The sequence below is a fragment of the Notolepis coatsorum genome (genome assembly GCF_963971535.1).
Source record: "Notolepis coatsorum genome assembly, chromosome: 10".
In the NCBI taxonomy this organism is placed as follows: Eukaryota; Metazoa; Chordata; class Actinopteri; order Aulopiformes; family Paralepididae; genus Notolepis; species Notolepis coatsorum.
The window spans coordinates 79,701,691-79,728,649 of record NC_140174.1 but is presented as its reverse complement, the minus strand read 5'-3'; the positions used below and the strand labels follow the sequence as shown (position 1 = coordinate 79,728,649).

Here is a 26,959-nt window from a genome sequence, read left to right as displayed (position 1 = left end):
ACACTGACACCCGTGAGTGCAGGAGAGAGAGGGGTCCTACGTCCCATGTCAATGCCATGCCTTCTTCCCAGTTCCAGTTCATTATTTAACAGGGCTCAGGGTGGTAGAGCAGGCATCTAGTAATCAAAAGGTTCCCGGTTTGATTCCGGCACCTCCTGGCAGCATGCTGAAGTGTCCTTGAGCAAAATACTTAACCCCTAACTGCTCCCAATGATGGTTGCCTCCGCCATCTGTGTGTGAATGTGTGAGTGAATGGGTGAATGTGAGGCATAAGTTGTAAAGCGCTTCAGATAAAAGTGCAAAAAACAAATGTGCATTTACCATTACGTCAACAGTAACTGCTGCAGTGGGCAAATCTGATGCAACAGGAGCCGGCTGCAGGTGAGCTCTCTCTCTTGTCGGAGGAGCCTATGCAGTTGGGCGGGACTTGGCTGCTTCCTGTGGAACGCCAGCGTGACGCGTGAGAATTGCACATAAATGCTGTACTGTGGCCAGTTTGGCCACTTAGTTTCTAGATCTGGGCTTTCCAGGAGAGAGTAGCAGATCAGAGCCTTGAACACTGAACTCTCCACACACAAGCACACATGAGCACACACATGACACACACACTGTACACGCTCACACACTAGCAGCCACTTTAACATGAGCAAGCACACACTCATGCTGCACACGCTCACACTTAAGGCGCTCCCATAGTCCAGCAGACTGTACACAGAGCAGACTCCGCGGAGGTCCGCGTGGCTATTTGAGCCTTCATAGTCGAGCGGACCTCCGCGGACCAATTTCCTACATGTCACGCGCCAGTTTACACAATTGTCCCCACGCTGTTCAACTTCTGTCATGTCGTCGTCATCCGATGTCAAAATAAAGAGTATGTTATCTCCGTTTTCCAATATTTCGATAATAAAACGGGCAGTTTTACGCACTTGAATAACAGGTATATAGGCAGCGAGATGCAATGTACCGTATAGGCTTGAGGTGGACAGCGCTGGTGCTGAAATGACAAACACGCATTGCATGAAATAAAAGCCCCAGTTTTATTTCAAAATATTGGAAACATAACATAGAATGTTATCTCCGTTTCCAATATTTCGAAATAAAACTGGCAATTTTACACACTTCATTTAGAAAAGCCATTCAAACATCTCTCTTGGCACGGAGCGAGTGGTCAGAGTAAAATGCAGATCGGCGTCACATTAAATGCAGTTCGATGTCAACCAAAACGCCGAGCAGCGTTTTGTGTGACACCAAGTCAGCGGCGCGGATGTCCGCGCGTCAGGAAATAGGAGCTTCGCACCTGTGGGTCTGCTGTCCGCTGAGATCAAAGCTCAAAGAGCCGCGCGGACCTCCGCGGAGTCTGCTCTGTGTACAGTCTGCTGGACTATGGGAGCGCCTTTATGGCCACTAAGGAAAGGTCACTTTAAAAATAGTATAGTATAACCTGAGATTGTATAAAATAGCAATGTACAGAAAGACCCAGTGCCTCATCCGTAGCTAACAGTGTATGCACTAACACAGGACCTAGCATGTCCTCCATGCTCTGTAAATAACTTTTTTTTTTTTATCCACTTTTTCTCCCATTTTTCATATTTTTCTCCCATCCCAATTTCGTATCATCCAATTCAACCCTCCCCTGTCACGAACGCTGTTTCTTGCCTCCCACAAGCCGGCTGCAATGTGGACTAAGTCATACATAGCACAAGTCCCCTCCGGTACTTGAGGTAACAGCAGTCGCATCTTTTCACCTGCGCAGCTCGATCTCTCAGTGTCGAGGAGTAACGCGTGGGAGGCTCACGCTGCCCCCGACACTTCCTGATTCTACTGCGCAGGCGCACCAACCGACTTGTAGGAGTCGCTTGTTCACAACGTTCGATCCCCATCCTTCAGTTTTCCCTCCCCGTAATACGGCCAATGTGTATTACTGCGGACGACCAGCCAAACTGAAAAACAATGTGGAGAGCTGGATTCGAACACGCGAATCCTAGCGTCTCCACACTGGTGGCGAGTGCCTTGCCCACTACACCACCTAGCCGCCCTGCTCTGTAAATAACTTATGTACAAATACCGATATGCCCTACTATGTTACTGTTTATTGCACAATGTTGTTTATTGGATTCTATTATATGTTGTTACTACTGTATTGCACATCGTTGCGGGCAAGACCACCCGCATTTCATTGTATACTTGTATGCCGTGACAAGTAAAACTCTTGACTTGACTTGACTTGACAGGAAGGTAGGGGATAGGGATTTGGAGCAGCTCACCACTATGCTGCCTCCTACTAGTGAGCCGCTACAAATCCCTATCCCCTACCTTTCTGCTACTCTCTCCTGGAAAGCCCAGATCTATATTACTCACCTTACTGTTCCTATAAACCTCAGTGTCTCCAGCAATCATCATGAGAACGTTTTATCTGTTGGACTTAACTTAATCCGTTAACTGCTGTTGTTCTGGGTAAGCCCTAGTTGGAGAAACACAAGCCTCATATCAACTGGATCATGAGCAATGTCACAGGTCAGCCAAGTCGTCACACCCTCAGCTGTCCTCTCTGCTCCTTCTCGCCCGGGTGGCGTGTATCACTTCCGCAACGGATTTAGTTGGATTTCGGTTTCCGGGTTCGCCTGATTGGCCGCGACGGCCAATCATCATTTAATAAATGATTAAATGATACACAGCGAAATCTACGCTCTCTCATCCTGCTTTCCACAACGCGACAATATTATTAAACAGCAGCTCTGTCATTGAAGTGGGAAAAGTGAGCATTAAACAGCAGCTCTGTCATTGAAGTGGGAAAAGTGAGCATTAAACAGCAGCTCTGTCATTGAAGTGGGAAAAGTGATTAAACAGCAGCGCGTCTGCACTCAGAAGATGGCGCGACAATATTGCTCTGATTCGCAGCGGCAACGCTGCCGCTGCTGCGTGGGCGTGCCACGGCGTGTCACGTGGCCGTCGCGGCCAAATCCGTTGCGGAAGTGATACATGCGCCCGGGTGAGTTCCCTAACCGGTCTATCTGGATGTCAAAGAGGTGTTCAGTAAGCGTTACACCACATTGCTGCCTCCTCAACGTTCGTATGACTGCGCTATAGATCTGTTATCTGGTGCCATGCCTCCTCGTGGTCGTCTGTACTCACTCATTGCCCCAGAAAAAGAAGTCATGGAGACGTACTGTACATCAACAAGTCTCTAGCAGCTGGTCTCATTCGTCCGTCATCCTCTCCCGCTGGTGCCGGTGTTGTCTTTGTGGATAAGAAAGTCAAGTCACCAGACCCTGCATTGATTACAGTAATCAACTGCCACACTGATCGGTTACTAGCCCCCACTTTTCCTGTATCGCCCTGGCCAGAAGGTGTAGCTCTCCACCCAGAACCTACCTCTTAGGGTACAGTCACAGAAGCTGGCTTCCAAGTTCATCGGCCCGTTCCCAATCACAGAGGTAATCTACCGCTCTGCAGCCTGCCTCCGGCTCCCCCGCTACCTTTGTGTCCATCCCACATTCCATGTCTCCCGTGTGAAGCCAGTTGCCTCCATCCCCCTGGTCCCTTCTCCCGACCTCCATCAAGGACTCTGATGCCTACACTGTTAAGAGGCTGTTGGACATTCGCTGCCGTGGCAGGGGCCTCCAGTACCTGGTCGACCTGGGAAGGCTATGGTCCAGAGTGGTGCTGGGTTCCTGCCAGGGATATCTTGGACCCGGCACTGATCCACGTGTCAGGGTCCTGTTCTAACTCTGCCCCCCCCCCCCCCCCCTAGTCTCTCTTCCAGGCATGTAGATGTCCTTGTGTGTCTCCCACTATTCACCCCAGCTGTTGTCTATTAGTCATGTATCCCCTGTGTACTTTTGTTCCACCCCCCCCAGCCAGTCTTGTACAACAGTTTGGTAAATGAGTCTGTCCTTTCTGTTCATTACATACATCAAAATTGGTTTCCCCTGTCATCTGCTTCCTGTCTGCAATCGGGTCCACATCTCCACATCCCAGCCTGGTTCTTACTGTCCAGGGTGGTTGCATTAGCAAAGGCCTTCCCGAAGTTTTAAATACAAATGGAGTTAACAGCAGGTCTGAAAGGGCGTGGGATGCTGCTTCCCCCCCCCCCCCCCCCATTGTGGCTCTGATCCACTCCAGTTTAAATCCACCGTCTTTAGCTAGCAGTTAAAAACAAAGTTAAAAACAAAGACACTATTTTAGTATTTCCCATACATATTCTGTAACCACCCCAACCCCTTAGGGCTCCATGACAGAAGATGCTTCTCAAACCAAACCACCTGTATAATGTTGATCTTGCACAGCTTGGTCCAAAGCTTCCCATCCCATTTCACAATCCCATTTTAATGGAAAAGTACACTCTTAATATTACACTATTGCATGTAGTGTAGAAGAATCCTGAAAGCACAATGTGAACCAGCGTGCTACTGAGGAACTAGACCCTCTGTCTTGTGTCCTTCCTGTGACACTTGAGCCTTGGCCCGTCGCTGCCGTTTCCCTATCAAACACCACAGAGAAATGGCCTCACCATCCGGTCTCATCCAGTAATGACTCCATCTTCATGTCCACAAAGAGGGACAACAGAAAGCCTTAAACGCTACAAATCCACAAAGAGCTTGGGGAAGAGTTGCCGCGCACATCGGCTTCCGAAGGAAAGACGGAATTCATAAGAGGAAAAAAAGATCGATTTGTTTACATCTTAAATCCGCACCAAGGCTCAGAGAGGAAGAAAATCCCCCTCAATCCGGGGGTCTTCTTAATCTTTGTCTGCGATTGGTCTCGGGGTGTCATTGATGGCTCATTAAATGACAAAAACTATAAAAAGAAGTAATCTGCATTTTACTCCTTAGTGGTGTTTCCCGAGGCAAACGTGTTCAGTACAAACAAGCAAGGCAAGCCAACCCAAGCGACTGGAAGCGTCTAACATCCAACTAATGTTTGTCTGTCATGTCTTTTGTCGCTGTAATAAGAGGGCAAATTAACAAGGACCCCACCCGCCCCCACGAGCTGGATTACAACTGTTATAACTACTGTTTCAATGAAAAACACTGACTTTAAAATCTCCTGTCAAAACCTAAATCCCAACATAATAATAATCATCTGCTTCTCAAGGAAAGAAACGTTCCGATAAATGGAAACATTTAGTTTTCACTAAGTAGACTGTCAATGATGATGAATCTCTGACCACTAATTGCTGAAGTTGGACTGTTTTCATGACCATAAATTGACCATGACCACTGGCTGGTGCTGATACTATGTAGTTTGGGTTAGATAGCTTTGGAGCAGCCTTCTTCATCTACAACGCTAGATATTAGCTGCTCTCCAAATATATCAATGTGGATATTATCACATTTATGTTGTGTTTAACAGGCTGCTTTGCGTCAAGCGTTTTATTATTTTTTTATCCACTTTTTCTCCTCCTATTTTCTGTATTTTTCCTCCCATCCCAATTTAGTCGTTATGCCAATTCCCCCCTCCCCTTCCTGGTCGTTGCGCACATGTGCCCCCCACTGGTCGGTCTAGGGAGCCCTGAAGTCTATCACATGCTTCCTCCGATATATAGGAGACAGCCAGCAGCCTCTTTTTTCACCTGGCAGCGAGGACTCTCATTGGTGAAGTGTAACGCGTGGGAGGTCACACTACCTTCACCATTCCCTCCCTCGCTGTGCAGGCGCCCTGACCGACCTGTAGGAGTCGCTGTTTACAAAAAGGAAAACATTAAATCATTGACAACTTTAAACCTATCATTGACATGTATGTAGAGACGACCCATAGCTCCTGGGTCTGGGAGCAGACCACCCATTGGGAGCAGACGACCCATAGCTCCTGGGTCTGGGAGCAGACAACCCATAGCTCCTGGGTCTGGGAAGCAGACAAAAGCACATTCTTGCTTATGGCTACCTTCAGACTGATAGGATTATTTATGCTTACCAACAGCTGTAGCCTAAGCCGTCCAGGCAAAGTTAAGTGGCATGTGTTTAACACTACCAAAGGGTTAACCCTTTCACTGTGGCAATACATAAGGTTAACCCTTTCACTGTCACACAACAAATGGTTAACCCTTTCACAACCACACTACAGAAGGTTAACCCTTTCACTACCACACTACCGTCTGTAGTGTGCTAGTGAAAGGTTAACCTTCTGTAGTGTGGTAGTGAAAGGGTTAACATGAGTCAATCCATCCTGTTGAAAGACAACCAGAGGGGGGGGGGGGGGGGGGGGGGGCGCACGGGGAGACCTAAACTATTTGCATGGCTGGAGTCTGCCTCGCGTTTTCATCAGAGCCGTGCGCTGTGTATGCAATGCTCGACAGAACTGATTGAAAATTGTACTCATCTATCCCTCCACATAGGAATCAACCCCCTTTGCAGGCTGTACTTAAAGGCCCAATGGACTCATGAGATAAGTAAAGCACTCAATATTTGCCCAAACAGAAAGACAATTTTCATCGAATTATTTCTTGAAGGTCATTGATGACCATTTATGAGACTGAAATATTGATATTTTTTATATATAAAAAAAAAATTATGAGATCAGTGCCAACAGCTTTCTTTTTTGTCCCCCATCACCCTCACTGTACCTGGTGAATAAACTTCAATATTTCAAGGCTGGTTGACTCTGTAAACGATTTGGAAATCCATTAATTATCTCCCTGGGTAGACACTGGGAAGGCTTTCAGTGGAAAGGTTTTATTACAGTAAAAAGCAGACCAGAGTTCCTACTTGACAGTGACTTCTTAACAACGCTCTAATAGACCTATTTGAATAGAGGAAGATAGCCAAGGTGCACAGAGCGAACTGGGTCCCTGTAAGAAAAGACAAAATATTTGCCTATGTCCATATTATACGCTAGATTCCTACAGAGCTGATGTGTAACCTCTCTTTAACCTCATTGCCTGTTATTATCTATTTCAATTGAACTGAAAGAAAAATAATACCAATAAAGAAATCAGTACATTCCTTTATTTTTTTTATATCTTGTGCTCCACGAATTGCTTCACTGAGCTGTAAAATGTATTTACAAATCACCAATTCACAGATGATTGGATAATATGCATTTGAAAAAGGAGCCCAGATGCTTGGAATCGAATGCTATTTCTCATGGACCCTGAAGAGACCCATCCAATATACCCTTTGGGAGACGAATCTACAATAGCCGTCTTATTCACTCCAAACTGGAGTGGATCTAAGAAAATGTATTTCTCGAAATTCATACAAAAGACTCAACAAACTCCATCAACAAAACTGCCTTGACCACTGATGCTACCAATTTACACTTGATGAGAGAAGAGTCCCTCTTCTCGACAATCAGACTTGATACTGAATGAAGCCCAATTAGCCCATATCCAAGTCAAGGATCCGTTGTGACAAAACTAGCACAGAGGTGTCTCTGAGAAGGGGGCCGAAGCCTTAAGACACGCCAACCTAACATCGTAGTCAACAAGCTGAATTTGAAGAGGTAACACGTTTTTATGTGGCCGTCATTCAACGGGACGAGAGACGTGACCCGGGGACGATGGAAGATGAACGGAAACTTGATCATTTGATTAGAAAAGACAGTGTCCTGTATTGATCCACGTGCTGCTGATGTTTTCATTCCTCAACCCCATTATTTGTGAACTTTCCGGATAGCGTTGAGAGTACAGGATTGTAACGGTAGAAGGCTGAGCTCAGACTCATATAGGACATGAAGTAATGGTGCCAGTGGGGGTCATTTGTGGGCCGTAGGTTCTAGCTCTATCCCAAATTATAAAAGTCAGAGAGGAAGTATTAGTAGTAGTAGCACTTGACTTATCATAGCGGCTCCACCTGTACATCTGAAAGATAACCCTCAAATTGGTAAATCTGGCCCATATTGCCTTTGTATAACACTCACACTGGGCCTGAATTCCTGGAGCGATGTCTCCATCTGCTGGGAAACAAGAGGAATAGCCTCTCCAGCAAATGCAAGAGGAGTTCAATGGGAGACCATTATGGCTACAACCTACAAGCGACATGTTGTGAATTTGATCTGTGAGAGCCGGAGAGAATTAATAACAATAAAATGATGTCACAGACGCTGAAAGGGATCTGGAGTAAGTCACGTGAAAAAGTTGTACAACTTAAAACGTGAAATCATCTTTGTTCTATCATCTTGTACTTTTGTAATTGCAGTGTACAGAGTGACTTTAGAGACAAGAATTAGGCGTCTCTCTAGTGCCGCTCTTCATGAGACGCATCCAACAGGCAGAAATCTGGGGACGCTGTCATCCTGGCGCTGTCGTCGCATTACAAGGAAAAGGTGTTCTCCTCGTAAGAGGAAGTTCAGAGATCTGACAGACGAACCTGTAAAAAAGGCAGAATGAGGAAAAGCTTCAACATTCAAAACATTCACCGCAGGGCAGGTGAGTCTTTTCAACAGTCTTTCTCTCTCTGAGGCCATGCTGCTCTGTGTTGCTTATGACTACGTTTCACGACGATTTTCTGTGATGTCACAGTTACAATTAGCCTGGCGTGGGAGCCGCTCCCTCTGAGGGAAAAACTAAAACAAAACAAGTGTTTAATGAAACACCACAGACGACGGCAGGATCCCCAGCCTCCCCGTTGGCGTGGACCAAAACTTGGCCCTTTGAAGATGTAGGTTCTGTTTACCCGATAGATTTCATTAAATTAAGCCTCCATTAGGCGGCTCCTCTGCCTGATCAAAGCCATCGCTAAGAGGCACGCCGTTCTGTCCCCCACCCCCCTTAAATGTGCCGCCTCCATCAAACAGGATTTTCTTTTTTTTCTAGTTTAGGAAGGGCTTTTGGTGAAGCCGGCATCCCCTTTGGCTGTTGCCATGCCCCCTCTCAGCGGGAGGTCCAGGGCCTTTAAGACCACTCTAGGACCAACTCCATTATCCAAATGAAGCTGTGGAAAACCAGCAACAGAAAAAGCCACACATAACGCGCATAGACCTCCGGGACGTGCGTCTGATAGCTCGGACACGTTTTTTGTTTAACCCCACGGAAAAATGGCTGGGTTACTGAGGTCGACTCGGGCACCGTCTGGAAACTGAGCAGAGATGGGGGTCTCAATCTGGCACACTGGTGGCGGGAAGACTTCAAAACGGCGGGTGAACGGAAGGATGAGAGAGCAGGTTATGGGGGGGGGGGGGGGGCACCCCCAGGAGGCTAGTAGGGTTGGAGTGGTGGGAGGAGGGGGTGGCAAGGCCTTGATATCCAGGGAAAGCACAACAAAGACTGGGCTTTTTACATGAAAAAAGAGGAGATGCCCCCCCCCCCCCCCACAGAAGCCTTTAGAGCAGAGTATCATGTGCTCCCAGAGCCCGCAGGAAGTGAGGGCTGAGCTCAGCTAAAGCATTTGGCACATCTGAGAGAGGAGGCTGAAGTTCTAGCTTTGGGAGCGCTTGCGTCGGATTTACCAGAGACATAGATATAGCCTGGCGTTGATGTTAAAGTCACCACGGGTGGGCTCTCTTTCCCGCCAGTTTAACAACGGACTTCACCTTTTAAACCAACCGACGTCTGGACGTGGACACCACCGCCTCCGACCGGGGACGCGGAGGCAAAGTGTTACTGCATGGAAAACAGGCCAATGAAGCAACAATGCTGCTCTGAGTAATAAAATAACTGCTTTTCCATTCAGTATCACACACACCGTGACCCACACAGCCTTGGAGAACAATTTAAAAAAAAAACGCATCTTCGATACGAGTCTTAATGAGTCTTAGTTTTGTATGAAGCCAACTACCTCGATGTTCTGCTTGGGTTCAATTTGTAGTGTGTGGCGGTTAAGTTCCTGAACAATACAAGATGTGAGCTTTTCAGGGTTGAAATACTTCTAATTAATGTCATCATGAATTGAGATGGATCAGTGAATGTCGCTCCTTGCCGTTGCAGCTTTACTACTACGCGGTTGCAGTTTATATAATTAATATATATAGGCTACCAAAAGTGCAATTTAACAATCCTAACTCGTCCAGAATGAGGAAGCTTTCACACAACCTAAGGTAGCTTGGTTGTTCAGAGCAAATCCTTTCACTGGAAAACTGTTTACAATGCTGTGAATATACAGTTGTTAGCAAAAAAAACATCCGAGACAACATATGCTCGAACAAATGTCTTCCGGAGGCAGTGGTATTCGTGGAAAGATACAGGTTGCATCTTTTTTTATTGGTAGATATTTTTATTGGTTTTGTTACCGGGCAGTCCGGTAGAGAGAGAGAGAGAGGAAGTATGGGAGATAGACGGGGGAAGACATTCGGCAAAGGTCGCTGGGTCGCCTGAACACTTAAGGTAACTAACTTGCGTTCAGCGTTTCTCTGATTGGCCAGGTCATTTCTGGTCATGCGACATGTACGCCCACTCGTGGGACCGCAAGTTTCTACACTGGTTAAGCTTAGGCGCTCTTTCGAAGTAGGTTAAGGTTAGAGTTTGTCTTAGAGCATGGCGATCGAACGCCTGCCCTGATTCCGACGGTTAAGCTTAGGCACTCTTTCGAAGTTGGTTAAGGTTAGAGTTTGTCTTAGAGCATGGCGATAGAACGCCAGGTAGTTTGCAGGATGTTAGACCCGGAAATAGACGCAGAACTTGCTGTCCCATGATTGGCGCACATGTCACATGTCACGTGGGCGTCGTGGCCAATCAGAGAAACGCTGAACGCAAGTTAGTTACCTTAAGTGTTCACGCCGCCGGGTCTGGGAGTCGAACCCGGGACGGCCGCGTTGCACCGCAGCGCTGTACGTGGTGCGCCACCCTGGCGCCCCTCAGGTTGCATCTTTACATTTAAATGAGACAAAGGATATAAATCATGAACTAAGGCAGGGGTCAGCAACCTTTACTATCAAAAGAGACATTTTTTACCCCTCCCACAAAATAAAATGTATCTGGAGCCGCAAAACCGCTTTACCCTTAAAATTAAGATAACACAGTGTATAACGTTTTATATATAGTTATCCCCAAGCATACCCCACATTTAGCATAAAATGCCTGACGATTTCATACCCAAAGTAATTTGCAATTTATTATATATATATAGCACACAGTTTGTTGCATTTATGAAATTATAAAACAACAAAAAGAAAATGGTTGACATTTTATTGATGTTTTATTTTAAAGATACATTTTTTAGCATTTATTGCTTTTCATGGTCAGACATGAGTGACCGACAGATGAGGAGGATGAACGGGGGAGAAGAGGCGGGGAAGACATGCGACAAATGTCACCGGGAGCGGGAAGCGAACCCGGGACGGCCGCGTAGATGTGCGATGCACTAACGCGGTGCGCCACAAGGGCGCCCCTTTATTGATGTTTTTACCTGTTATAACAAAGGAAACCCTGAAACTCTTATGAAGAGGAGAAAAAAGACTGGCATGTGTAGACCTACTTTGAAATAAAACACAAGAGGAGAAAAAACACTGGCATCGGTTTCCAACTCTGACACTTTCCTTTTTTGGATGTATCCATGGTTAGCTTACTGGGGGGTCAGAAACTCAATATTAGCCACCTGCAGACGACAGGGAGAGGGGTGTGATGTATATTTTAGTTGACTAAATATTTCTTTATTTCAGTGTCACAGTAGCACCTCTATCTCCAAAATAAGAGGTGTAAAAAAACAAAACAAAAAAACAGGGAGCCACAGCAGAGTGGGTTGCTGACCCCTGAACTAAGGGATGTTACCCTACTCAGAGTCTATATTTGTGACAACAAGGTCTCTTCAACAATTCCACACAAGAAAGCCCAGAAAATTTGAGCATATAAAACACAAGGAATGCAAATTAGCTGCAATATCAGGCACAGCAGGTGCTAATTGCTTGATAATTAACTACGGCGAGTGTGGAGAAAGCTAAAGATTAATCGTCAACCAATTAAATGCCCACGGCGAGGAAAGCGAGCCTCTCTCAGAGTGGAGATCCCCTCTGTGATCTGAGTTTGCATCTCCGCAGTGAGATCTCTATCCAAAATGACTTCAGTTTGTGTGTTTGTTTGCTTCACATTTAAAATAGTGGGAGTGGGTTTGGGTCTCGACTCCGCTGTAAGGTCACCGACATTAGCCCAGAACCATACTAGATTGAACCTAGTCTGGACTTGGATGGTCTGTATCTGTGTTTGTAAGGAGTAACTGAAGAACTTGTATGTACAGAGCAATTTCTCACAGGAACAGTCTACCATACATCGTACGGCACGGTGGTGTAGTGGTTAACACTGTCGCCTCACAGCAAGAAGGTCCAGGGTTCGATTCCCGCTTGGGGACCAGGTTTCCATGATGCCAGGTACCCAGGTGGTGTATCTCCCAGGCCTTTCTGTGTGGAGTTTGCATGTTCTCCCCGTGCTCGCAAGGGTTTCCCCCCCGATAAGATAAACCCAATGGAAAAACATGCACAACAACAGATCGCTAACGCTGTGGTGTCCTTGACGAAGACGGACAGGAGCACTTGGATTGGTCGCCGGGGCGCGGCTCACGTTGACGCCCTATCTGCTCCCGGCTGCCCATGGGGGGAAGGACGACGGGATGGGTCAAGCGCAGAGACTCAATCGCATCGGCGACTGAGGAAAGACAATGCATGTGTGTGTGTGTGTATCCCGGTGTGTGTGTGCCGCTCCAATTGCATGTCCAGTTCGTTGCATGCCGAATAAAGACCCCCCTAAAAGAGGTCCTGCATTATTATTATTACTGCATTATTATAACTCAAGCACAGAGTAAAGAAAGGTTTAAAAGAGGTTATTCCTTGGGAAGGTCCTACAAAGGAATTCATTTGAAATTTATAATTTTGGATTTGCTATATCAGTAGCTCATACTAGACATAGTCGACTATGTTTCTCATAACTCCCTTTTTTAAGTTATTGTCTTTTTAATTGATTCATATCTGAGATTTTGAAATTATCGTATTCTTAACTCATTGACTGCCACACTGTTTTCCCATCTTTCGTCAATGGCGCCAGCGTTATTGACCATTTTCACGATGTTTGCGGACCCATCGTATATTCTATACTATAGCTATGGAGACATGGCTCATTTGACAGGCACTATTTATAGTCCAACACTGACAAACCAGTTAATTTCTACATACTTTCATTTGTGCACTATTCCACGCTAAACATCGCCCCTTTTCAAAATAATCCAGTATTTACTAAGCTGCGATCGTTACCAAAAGCATGTTTTAGGTTCTGTAAAATACAATGCTGTGATCAATACAAAAGCATGTTTTAGGTTCGGTAAAATAGACCTAAAATAGACCTTACCTTAGTCAGAAGGTACTCCAAAATGAATAATCCCAGTAGTTCCATCGCGATCGCCATTAGTCATGTGCATTGGGCCTGGCTATAATAGGGGAAACAATAGCTTTCAGGCGAGCAGATCAGCGACAGATAGCTGATTCACTTTGAGGGGGAGGGGATTCCTGCAGCCGGAGGTACCTCCGTACTGTAAGACAACTGAGAGACCCAGTTCAAAAGGTAGGCGATACTGCCACCTGTCGGGATTCGATCGCCATTGCAATTATAACGTAGGCAGCAGTGCCAAGGAGACACAGGCACAAGTGTTTAGAATGGTCAAATAAAAAAGGATCTAAAAATGAGAAAACTGATGGATTTAAAACATGAGAATTCTCATGTTTGGCGCAGAAAGAGTTAATGGAGGTTCAGCTTTAAAGGAAAACGCCAACATTTTGGGAAATTAGCTTATTTGCCATCTTCCCTGGAGTTAGACAAGAAGATACATACCCTTTTCTTCTCTGTGCGTGCATTAGGCTTAGGGAACAGCCGGTCCGTTAGCGTAGCTTAGCTTCATCACTGGAAGTGGGTCAGACCTTTACCCTGAAGTTCCCTACAGTCCCCTACAGTCACAAAATACGCTCCAAATACAACTCCAAAACGTTCCTGTAAACATGTTGTGACCTGTGTATTTACCACGTGGAGAAATGAAAAATAATTGAATTCGACAATTCGACTGGTCATCTGCGGGTGAACGGAGGGGGGGGGGGGTTGTTTATAATTCAATGGCCGACGTTAAATGATTTATGTAGTATGGGTGATATATTGATCAGAGCAGTTTGTATCGAAAATGGTAAAGAAAAACGCTGAAACTCACCCCAGTCTCCTCGTAGTGTTGGGCGATGAGAGTGGAGCAAACAGATCCCAATTATGGGATGTTGATCGATGCGATCCATTTCCGGTTTGTATATTACTAATACACGTCCAAATCATGTTGATTATTGAGCCCCGGGAAGATAAGCGAGTGGCCGGACGAAAATAGGGGACGGACCGAGCTACAATGGGCACTTCCGGTTTGGCAACTCGCTGATCGGCCACCAGGTGGCGGTATTGAAGCGTTGCAGAGTTGTGATGGCTCAGACAGCATCACCCAAGACTCCGTGGGTGAAATATGAATACCATGACGAAAATATGAAATATTGATCTCAAAAACGCCTTACGGAGTTATTGGCAGACAACGCATGGCGGAGAAACCCGCCTTAACACGTGATTGGCGGAGAATGGGTTAAATAACATAATTGAATAGCTTTCTTTTTAATCATTTCAAATTTGTTCATTCAAGACCCCTGTAGGATGAACTGTAATTGATCAGTGATTATGGTGACCTGATGACCTGTCCTCTAGCACCACCATCAGACCAAACCTTTAATTTTAGAATTGGCGTATCTCAAATACCTTTTGTTCAATATTTTAAAAATTTATGTGCACATTCATGAACCCTGGAGAAAGAATTCTATCCATTTTAGTGCATCTCCTGATCCGATTTCCACCAAACTTGACAAATATGTTTTCCTTACCATAGCAAGGATGCCTGTCAAGTTCTGAGTCATCTGACCTCATGGTGGCGCTATAACTAAAACGGGGCTACCGTGGACAGGGTGAGCAGCTTTAAGTACCTGGGGGTCCACATCTCAGAGGATCTGACATGGTCAACACACATAGACTCAGTCATAAAAAAGGCGAAGCAGCGCCTCTACCACCTGGGACAGTTAAGGAAGTTCAGAGTATCTGGGAAGATACTCCAGTCCTTCTACTCTGGAGCTGTAGAGAGCATCTTGACTGGAAACATCACTGCCTGGTATGGAAACAGCACGGCACAGGACAAGAAGGCCCTACAGAGAGTGGTGCGCTCAGCCGAGCGTACCACACGTATTGCACTACCACCCCTGCAGGTTCTATACAACAAGAGGTGCAAATCCAGAGCCTGCAGAATAATGAAAGACCCACACCACCCCAACAACTGCCTGTTCATGCTGCTGAGGTCAGGCAGACGCCTGCGAACCCCAGCTACTAGGACAGAGAGGCTTCGGCTCAGCTTCTTCCCCCAGGCCATCAGAGCCTTGAAAACTGAACTCTCCACACACAAGCACACACACGACACACACACTGTACACGCTCACACACTAGCAGCCACTTTAACATGAGCAAGCACACACTCATGCTGCACACGCCCACACTTATGGCCACTAAGGAAGGTCACTTTAAAAATAGTATAGTATAACCTGAGATTGTATAAAATAGCAATGTACAGAAAGACCCAGTGCCTCATCCGTAGCTAACGTGTATGCACTAACACAGGACCTAGCATGTCCTCCATGCTCTGTAAATAACTTATGTATAAATACCGATATGCCCTACTATGTTACTGTTTATTGCACAATGTTGTTTATTGGATTCTATTATATGTTGTTACTACTGTATTGCACATCGTTGCGGGCAAGACCACCCGCATTTCATTGTATACTTGTAAAACTCTTGACTTGACTTGACTTGCAATATAATAATAATGTAACATCTAGGGCGGCTACGTGGCGTAGTGGGCAAGGCGCTCGCCACGAAATCTGGAGACGCTGGGCTTGCCTGTTCGAGCCCAGCGCTCCACATTTGCTTTCAGTTTAGCTGGTCGTCCGTACTAATACACATTGGCCGTATTAGGGGGTGGGAAACTGATGGGTGGGGATCGGGCGTTGTGGACAGCGACTCCTACAGGTCGGTTGGTGCGCCTGCGCAGTAGAATCAGGAAGTGTCGGGGGCAGCGTGAGCCTCCCACGCGTTACTCCTCGCCACTGAGAGATCGAGCTGCGCAGGTGAAAAGATGCGACTGCTGTTACCTCAAGTACCGGAGGGGACTTGTGCTATGTATGACTTAGTCCACATTGCAGCCGGCTTGTGGGAGGCAAGAAACAGCGTTCGTGACAGGGGAGGGTTGAATTGGATGATACGAAATTGGGATGGGAGAAAATATAGAAAAATGGGAGAAAAAGTGGATAAAAAAAAAATAATGTAACATCTAGAATTGACGTGTTAATCATATGATGGTCCAATCATTAACCCCTTAACTCAATGGACGCCACAAACGATTATATACATGTTTGGCCGACAACCGGCTCCAGGCTAACTTTTTTCACCACCGTCCCAGAACCGTCCCGAAATACAATCTTAACCGTCCCAAAGTGAATGTAACCGCCCCAAAAATCAAATGTCGTTTCTTTACTTTGGTTTTGTCATCTATAGTTGTTATTGCCATAAGAAACACCATTCAGAGAAGGGGAGAATAAATTGATTTAGTCAAAAGGCTCCCAGGTGGAAAGATTTCACAAGAATAATTATGATTAAAAATAAATAAATATATATATAAAAAAAAGTGTTTAACAAGGTGCTAGTATAGGGATATTTGGTCACGGTGCTGTTATAGTCAACCAATTGGAGCCATGTTGATTATTCCTTCCATAGGAAAATATATTTAAATGTATTTGTATTTTATTTCGTTTTAGTTTTTTTTGTTATTACAAATGTGTGTGTTTATGGTTGAAAATGTTAGAGATAAATAAAGATCAAATCAAATCTAACCGAATAAGTTATCCCTCTCCTAACAAGAAAGAAAAACGTAGTTTAGCTTTAAACTATATAATGTCATTGCGTCCAGAGATTCCACCTTTGATAACTAAAGTAATGACACTTGACTAGTAATGAAACATGTCCCTTAGATCGCGCTGTCCTCCTGGTCGATATTGATAACTGCTGCTAAAATAAAATAAAATGAGTCGCGAGTCGAGACTCCGTGCTGCTGTTCCCAACGATTCCAATAGTATGCAACTGCAGAGCCGCAGAGCCAGGGGCGCTTTCAGGTCCGGTCACAGGCCCGCTCAACAACGCCCCCCACCCAACGGCTGAATTGCCAATGGCTGAATTGGAGTATTGCACAGTGCAATTGTTATGGTTTGTAACCGACCCCAATCGCACAACACAAGACAGGTATGAGAGTAAGCCAAGAACTGGGCATTTATTGAAACACACAGAAAACGGCACTGTCCCTTTAAGGGAGAACACAAAATACTAGAAAACAAGAAAGGGGAAAATAGGCACAGTGCCTTTAAGAGGCGAGCTGGCCAAGGGGAAGGCTAAGGGAAGGCTAACGGAACAGGGCCGGGGCAAGGGACAAGGCAGGAACAGGGAGGACTAGGAGGACTGGACAGGGAGGACTAGGAGGACTAGGAGGAGAAAACAGGGACAGAGGCCCGCGGAGGCGGGCTGGGGACAGGGAGGACTAGGAGGACTAGAGTGGGGAAACAGGGACAGAGAAAACAGACAACGCCTGGGATACAAGCATTAATGAATGTTGCTGCTCTGCAGCTTCTCCCGGGATGGTTAGTCTGGGGAAGCAGGTGGGTACGTCAGAGCCGCTCTGCAGACTTCTCTCGGCAGATCTCCGAGGTGGTAAGCGTGACCGAGAGGGAGAGAGGGAGCGGGTTAGCTCAGAGTACAGTAGGGAACAGAGCAGGTGAACAGGAGAAGTGACTTGTCCCAAAAACAGAGTAATCCAGGTGACAGAATCTTCGGTGTATATACACACTGTGAGTAAACGTCCCAAACACAAATCCACGTGATAGAATCTTCGGTGCAAATAAACACTGTGAGCGAAGTCCCAAACACAAATCCAAGTGATAATATCTTCGGTGTGTATACACACAGTGAGCGATGTTAAGGCCAAATATTATCCCAATGAACAATCCAAAAGGCTGACGCTGGGCGAGTGACAGTCTGACAAAAAGCAGGATATCTTCAGTGTCTTTAAACACACGAAAAACGAATAGGATCAAAGACAGTCATAAAAACTCACCCAGGCGCTGTGCGTAAAGAGAGTTGGATCAAAACGGGGCGAGCGCGTCGCCACGGGGAAACGGGTTGTCCAAGCGGAGGTCTGAGTGGTGCGCGACTGCTTGGAGTACGCGCCGGTACGAAGGGCGCATCTGGCGCGGAGGTCTGAGTGGTGCGCGACTGCTTGGAGTACGCGCCGGTACGGAGGGCGCATCTGGCGCGGAGGTCTGAGTGGTGCGCGTCTGCTTGGAGTACGCGCCGGTACGGAGGACGCATCTGGAGTGCGTCTGAATGCGCGTCTGGAGTGAAGAGCGCGTCTGCGCGGAAGAGCGCGCCGGCTCGGAGAGACGCATCCTCCCGTAGAGTATTAGGAAGCGATGCGCGTCTGCTGCGCGGAGGTCTGGATGCGCGTCTGGGCGTCTGCTGCGCGGAGGTCTGAATGCGCGTCTGGGCGTCTGCTGCGCGGAGGTCTGAATGCGCGTCTGGGCGTCTGCTGCGCGGAGGTCTGGATGCGCGTCTGGACGTCTGCTGCGCGGAGGTCTGAAGTGGAACACTGGAATACCTCCCGTAGAGGATTAGAGAGCGTAGTAACAATGTCTCCATCCAGGCAAACGGCGACAGGTGGCCAAAGCTTGCACCCCGTCTCACGCCGGAGATAAAACAGCAGACAGAACCAGAACTCCCGTAGGAGCCTATAGACAGAGTAACTCCCGAAGGAGTTAGGTGATAGAGATATGATACGGAATGATACGGGACGACCCGACAGGAACTGAGGGGAGAGCGAGGTACTTAAAGCCCACAGGGGAACTAATTAGAATGCACATCAGGTGCGTGAAGGTAATTGATACTTGAAACTAGAAGTGTGTGTTCGGCACCAGACCAATCAAACACATAATGACAGGTAGTCCAAGGGTGTGGTTGCTGAAGAGCAAATGAACGCGAGGGTGGGGGCTAGTGAGGTGAGGAGAATGCAATTGATTAACAGAAAACTAAAGGAACAGAGCGAGTAGGCTTAAAGGAACAGAGCGAGTAGGTGAGCAGCGGACAAAACCTCACAGCAATACTCCAATTCAGCCATTGGCAATTCAGCCGTTGGGTGGGGGGCGTTGTTGAGCGGGCCTGTGACTGGACCTGAAAGCGCCCCTGGCTCTGCGGCTCTGCAGCTGCATGCTATTCGCAAATCCAGCATGAGCCAGCTCCCGCTGCAGCTGTCGTTATCAGAACACTACACACATATCATAATGTTTACAGCAAACTGTAGTTGATCACCAGGTATGTTTTATTAACGTAGAATAATTCATATATATATATATATATGCGCGCACTGACAGTCGGCTAATTGACATTTCCTGTGAAAAAAATAAAATCCTCTCGTCCCGTTTGCGTCCCAAAAAAGATTTCTGTTCGTCCCAAATCAATATTTGATCGTCCCCGGGACGACGGGACATCGTTAGTCTCGAGCCCTGCGTTGAACGCCAACCATGTATACGTTATTTGATCGTTTTTCCTTTTTTCCGATATTTGTATTCATTATTCATCCAGGGACCTTGGTGTTACCATAGGGAATGAGTCTGAGGTCGCCAAAGTGCAATAGTGGCCACATCCAGCTAGACGGCGGTATCAAGCACCCTTTGTAACCTTGTATCTTGGCCTGTGTAATGGCCAAATGTCTTCGGTTTAATTTTTCCTTGTCGGGCGAGGCGAGCGGCTCTCCCGGTTCCATTGAAGCGTGTCAAATATCCCCGCTCCATCAAATAATCAGAAACGACCCGCCCCCCCCTTTCATGCATTCATGATGAAACATAATACCTATGATATAGATTTGATTTCGGAATAATAGCGTGTACAGGCAAGAAACGGCAACGTCTATAGTGGAATTGACGTATAAGGCTATAACTCAGCATTTCGGGAATTACCCTAGGCCGCTCTAAAACCATACTTATATTCACCACGGTATAACACGGGAAAGTATGGATGGAAACATTTATTCTTTTTCACATATTGAACGATAGATAGGTGATGTCAAATGGGCCATAGTATTGTATCCATAGCTATAATATAGAATATAGTTATAGCTCTACAAACAAGGTGACGCGCTCCTATCGTTTAAACATTAAAGCGTGGTAGTGCTATGATGGGCTCCGTCTAATTCCCGGCGGTCAATGAGTTAAAGGTCCCATATTTTGCTTTACTTTTCACTATTTGGGCAATTTTACACAATTCCTGTGAGTCTATGGAACACATCTGTGACGTACTTGGGTACGTGGGTTGGGCATTATCATTATTCCTGTATTTATGACACCATCTGAACATCAGGTTAGTATATTTATTGTGTTGTCTGTTATGTGTGGTGTTGTGTCATCTCCTAATTTCTGTTTCTATTCACAGATGCCACTCATCTCCCTGATTGGATTGGGTGCATCTGATTGGTGCACCTTGGAGCAGGCAGTGGAGATGGGTGGTTAATAGAGTGGAGATGACACAACATCGGGGCGCCTCACTCTGTCAGTTGACACTGATAGAGTTTCGTGAGGTTGCCATTGATTGACCACTGTGTGTGGATTACCTTGTGCTTTTGTTTGCCACTGTGTGTGGACTCCAGTAGCAGGATATATATAATATTGTTGTGGGCCTTAGAGCCATTTGCCTTCCTGCTTGGAAGTGAGTATATATATATATATATCTATTTGTGTTGCTCTGGTGCTAAGTAGAACACTGTATATTATATTATATCATATTGTATTATATATATATATAATTAGTATTCCCTTATACTGTAAGTGCTCTATGGCTGGGTGGTTCCCAGTGTTTACATTATATTTTGCTTAGTGGTGTTTGGTGGTATTTAGATATTGCCTGTTTGTTCTCCCCTTACCTTTCCCCTTTGTGTTTGTGCTGTGGGTTTCAATCCCCACGATAATAAATATTATTTCCCTTTTGGGAACAGTGGGTTTAAATCCCCGCTATAATAAATATAATTTACTATTTGGAACAACGCCTTGTGTTATTTTCTTTACCTGGCTGGGACCGGTGCTTTAAAAGCACTACTGGACGGGCTGGTTTTCACATACAGCCCGGTCCAGCTTATTCTATATTGTCTTGTGACATTGCTATGTGACAACATCTGTAAGTTTTTTTTCAATAAAATTCATTGTTATGTATTTTTAATCAAGTACTTTTGGTGCACCACTTTCTGCCCTTCCAGACTCCAAGCAGTTTTTCGCTTTGATTGACAGTCACCCACCTGCACTAGCAGATACGAGAGAGAGCGAGAGAGAGAGAGAGAGAGAGCCCCCCCCCCGAATCCCTCCCACCCATTCTAACCAGCCAAGCTGTTGTCTTCTCTGTGTGTATGACTCAGTTGGCTAGCTAGCGGCTAACGTTACGAGGGTGCATTGCAAAGCTTATTTAAAAGCATTGAAGTTTTCACTGCACATAGAAACAGCGCAGGGCGGAAAGCTGGGATTTATAAGCACTCTGGAGCTATGCTGTCGAACACATTTGAGGAAGTGCTGAACAGCTGAAGGTCTCTGCTGTCTGTTGTCGAAACCGCTTCCGCATTATTTCCACTCGCTCCGTTTTCAACGTATCACAGTTGTGGGCGGGCGGTGGCAGATCAGCGCCTATTCACGTCAGCGAGCGAGTCAATTCAGAATGGCTTGGTTCAGTGGGGGAGGTTCTTGTCTGAGCTGAAGTGAAGAAACGGGACTGGGTAGAGATTTCACATCTAGTCAGTGTTGGTACAACCCCACATTGCTAGAAAACAATGCAAACCCCTGGAAAAGGCCATTTATAAGATAGGGGACCTTTAAGCCTGAGCAGTCCGGTACGAAATTAATATCACCGTCATAAATAGATCAATACAGTCCGTAATATTAATTAATGTTGCGTTTCTTTTTCAAATGTAGCCAAGAGTAAAGACCCTAACCCTATCAAAACAGCAGTCAAAGTGTATATTTTCAGCACTACATTTGTTTACCAATCATTTTAAGTGTTATTAGCGAAAAATGAGTTTATAAATATCTCAGCGCATCCCGGCAGAAACCGAATGAATTAAATGGAAATAAAGGAAGCTGTCATACCTGTTTGTAGTCCTATGAAAGAAGAGATCCAGGGCTTTCGATGGGCTTTCAGATTTCATAAAACTACACTACCCAGCTCACGCCAGCCCCAGTCAAACTTTGAGCCGTCTGGCGTGAAATTATTTGTGAACGTTATTTTTCGTGGTTATGTCTGCATATGTAGCGGTTGATCGGAAATTAAGTTGAGTTGGACAATATCGGTATATCGGATATCGGTAAGAAGGCCAATATCGAACATCCCTACTTTGAACCATAGATGATAGAAACATGGGGTTTGGGTTATTGTTTTCCTACAGTCCTCCTTTATTCAGTAAACCTATTTTACTATTTAATTTGTATAGACATTAGGTGAAAGGATAAATATGTGAGTGAACTCCCTACATATTACCTACCCGTAGGTATCTATGTATCTCTTAAAAATACCTATAGGCATATGGCTCGATTTGATAATCTGTTGATTCAACTTCATCCCTACTTAAAAAAAATGTATTCTACTCATCACGTTGCATTATGTTTTGTAGCAAGTGCAGCTCACACTCACCACTACTCTTTATCTTTATATCAATCTGTAGGGTGGTCCTCTCTATAGCAGAGAAGAAAAATACACATGTTGCTATTTATTGTCAAGACATTGTTAGGTAAACTACCTACTCATATCTCCAGCATTGTATCTCATTATACCAGCAACTATAGCACTAGATCTATTAATCTGGTTATGTGAAATGTCCCCAGGGTGAACAGAGATTGGTAAAACGCCTTGTATGCACCTTGGGTTTGGAATGAGCTGCAAAACAACATAACTCTAGAATTACTCCCTCCTTTGGATACCTCTAAAGGTATAACTGCCCTGAAGGAAACAAGTTGCTGTTTTACACAACTTGACTTGAAGTAGACTATGTTATGGATAGCGCTGGTATGGCCTGTATGCCTCTCTTATTTTACTCTTTCCCATGTGTAGCTTTTCTGTATTGTATGTGATTTGTTATGTGAAATAGTTCGTTTTTTATGTGAAACTTATGCTGCCGTCTTGACCAGGAGTCCCTGGAAGAAGAGATCTTGTATCTCAATGGGACCTCCATGGCTAAATAATGGATGAATCAAATAAATAAAATAAAACAATCTATGTCTATCTATCTATTATTGTAGACTTGCTACATAACATCCAGTCAGCAGGTTTGTTCATTTGCCTTCAGCCTGCGTCATCCTCCGATGTATAGATATTGATGTATTGATTTATTCAATTTAACCTTCATTTAACTAGGCAGGTCACTTAAGCACAAATCTACAAAGACGGCATGGCTTACAACTGCAGAAGATCATAGAAATAACAATATTCTGTTTCAGGGTGGATTTTCCCTTTAAATGCTAAATAGAACCACTGGAAAATGTACAACAATGTAGTTGATATTCATAGGTTAAGAAATTAACTTGCTGGATTGCATGATGCTATGCAGGAACAGCTATTGTGCCGATTCGTTTCAATAGACATACATACCTCAAGTAGAAATCGGTTGATGAACAAACATGGACCAAAAGAGAGTAGCATTCAACCCACCAGACTGGACCTCTTATTAAGGTTTGATGGAGGTCGGAGACAGCGTCAAGAAAGACAGTGCTTTATGAATTACTAAACAAGGCCACATCCTGCAACATCAACAACACATACACAAGCACGCTCTCAATGGGCACCGCTCTGCTCGTATGCTGACCTTCAGTTTAGGTGGGAGTGTGTGTGTACGTGGGGGTTGATGGGGTTGGAGTGTGTGTGCACGTGGGGGTTGGAGTGTGTGTGTACGTGGGGGTTGATGGGGTTGGAGGGGGTGTGTGAGGCATGAGAGGAAAGAAAATTTGAGAAGGTGGTGTACATGCAAACATACAATGAAGTATAAACAGCTTGATACTTCAAAAAAGTCATATAATATCAATGAAATAAAAATAATAATAACTTAATAGTAATGGATGTGAAAACTTACTAATTGCATATTTTAAACCTGGTTTGTCAGCTGTTTTCTCAAAGAAGAAGCTTAGATCTAAATCAATACATAAAATGAGGCTAGACTTAATGTATGTGTATGTATGTAAAACTACAGTAGATAGTGTTTTGATCATTTTGGTCTCATCTCTGGCTAAATAAATATTTATTAGAAAATGTAATTACAGCACTATGTTATCAATACATATTTATAAAACTAGGCATATTTAGCCAAAATATGTTGCCAGAACATAGACATTTTATTTTCTATTTATTTATTTTTTATACCCACAACCCCACTTTGGGTCGCGACCCGTAGTTTGAGAACCGCTGGGCTAGACGATTGATATTACTTGGGTGGAAATCATCCTCTCCTCCATCCCACGAGGCTTGGATCAGAGATGCTCTTCATTTTAGTGAATTAGAAAAGATTAAATACACACTGCATGGGTCTACTGTTACATTTGTCTAAATATGACATATGACATATGTCTTTAAATATGCAGACATTGCAGTTCCAGAGTGTACCTCAGTGGAGCTGCTCTTTTATTGTTATTTGCCTTTGATTACCTAATACTAATCTGTAGCACTAACAGTCATTATTTAGCAATTTGTTTTCTTTCATGTTATTTGGGGGGGGGGGGGGATAATATTTTTTTTATCATTATTATTGTTATTATTATTAGTATAAACATGTTTTTTTTTAATCTATGGGGTTTATATGTCCTTCTCAGTTTATGCCATATGCATAATGTTTTTATATGCCAGGAAAGAAAATTACAATTAACTCATTCTGTGCCAATCACGGAAAAAGTCGGGTTAACTCGCCAACCGCTCAGCGCCAATCACGAGAAAAGTCGGGTTTTAATCGTTATTTCTTTTATTAGCTATATCCATTCATTTTTCATCCATCCAGCCTGATGTTATCATTGGGAATGGGTCTGAGCTCGCAAAACGGCAAATACCGCTACCTACGGCTTCCAGCTGGTATTGCACTCTATTTGAAATGATGTAGTTTCTTTTCTGGGCCGATCTGAGCCGTGTTTTATTTTATTTTCAGTCACAGTTTGCTCTGTTTTTATTTCTATTTTATGTTATTTGTAAAAAAGAAAAATGACCTATTCCCTGTTTTGCTTTACTTGCTTTAACACAATGATCGCCAGATGGCGCTGTGGGTGTATGGCCGTTTGTGCCAGCGCTTTGTTCAATGGGATAATGCCGGTGTTTGCAACTGCTAAAACTATATTAACACTTTGACTGCCGGGACCCGTCTTTAGACGTCTTTGCTGGCCATGCTAAAGTTGCCGGGGGACGCTGTACGTCGTCCTTATATCAATATTTCAAAAATCTGCGATCGGATTCATAATGTCCCTCCGCTGGCCTGAGATCCACCAGCAGGACCCACAGAGCTCTCTGGCGGTTCAGGAGCGCCATCTGGTGGCCGATCGGCGCAACCGCTTAACAGGAAGCGCAGTAGAGGTTTTGCTGGTCGGCCATATTACTTCCGGGCACTCGGTATAGGTTCCGGCACTCTAGCTCGTCACACTACATAGCGATCGATTGCCAATAACTCGATAAACAACATGATTTGGACGTATATACCATTATACAAGCTGGAGATGGACCGGGTAATAATATATCCCATAATGATAAAATTTCTACTCGACGATGATCGCCCAACGGCGCGCGGAGACTGGGGTGAGTTTCAGCGTGTAACGTTACCGTCTTCGATAATAACTGATATTATCAACATTTGACCCACATTAGATGATTGGTATAACGCTGCCCACGGAATTATAAACGCCCCCTCGCCCATCCGGTCAACATCAGATGACGTGTAGTAACTTCTAGAAGTACGTCTAGTTGGAATTTTTTATATCGCGCTGATTGCCATCAAACTGTATTTCATCATCAATATAATGCATTTGGGGCTATATATCACGTTCTGGAGAAAGCTGCAGAAAGAGATGAAAACATACTTATACATTAGACCATACTTTACTATGAATATGTGAATGAAAAAGTTTAACGTTGCTACACAATGAACAATACATATAGGACTTTGAATGGGCCCTAATAATGGCAATGTAGCAATAGAATTTAAAAAGTTATAGCCCTGCAAAGAAGGGGACTTTCTCCATAGACAAATAGCGCTGGCAATCTATGGTATATCATTCATTTAACCTTAGGCAACCAAAGTGTTAAATATTATAGCTATGGATCTAATAACATTGTCGATTGTCAGTGAGTTTCTTCCGGTCAACATGCAAAAAACAGATACTTTTTTCATCTGTACATTTCCGTTTTATACCGTGGTGAATATGAGTATAGTTTGAGTGATTCTGAGTAATCCCAGGAAAAGACGCGAAAACAGCGTTTTAGTGAAATTCACAAAACACGTTGCTATTCCTCGCTTGGATCAACAATCAATCTGAAATCAACGCTAGATTATCGGTATTATCTTTCATCATGCACGCATGAAAGGGAGACGGGGACGCGGGGCCACTTTTGATCGCTACCAACACACACACACACAGCACCCCGACACGCTTCGATCGCGGGAAAGAATTATCGGATCAACGCAAGATCGATAATATATAGTCCTTACCTTGTCTATGATGTACTGCAAAAAGAATAATCCAATTATCTGATCGCCATTCCAAATACTGGTCGCGTCAGTATATCCAGCGTTATCCAGCACCAGCATTGCATATGAAAGGGGGGGGGGGGGAGCCTAGTCGATGCATCGATATAAGCCGGAGTCTTACCGGAGTGTATAGACCCCGCCTGCACGGCTCAGCCGAGAAAAGAAACCACATTGTTTCAAATGGGGTGCAATAGCGGCTGCAAGGC

At 44.9% G+C, this 26,959-nt stretch overlaps 1 protein-coding gene across 1 annotated transcript in view; it reads right to left on the bottom strand.

The window, feature by feature from the left end:
- The window catches only part of vti1a (vesicle transport through interaction with t-SNAREs 1A), a gene marked incomplete at its 3' end in the record, with an annotated part of 162,229 nt that overhangs the window by 79,515 nt on the left and 55,755 nt on the right, over positions 1 to 26,959 (bottom strand). The window lies entirely within an intron of this gene.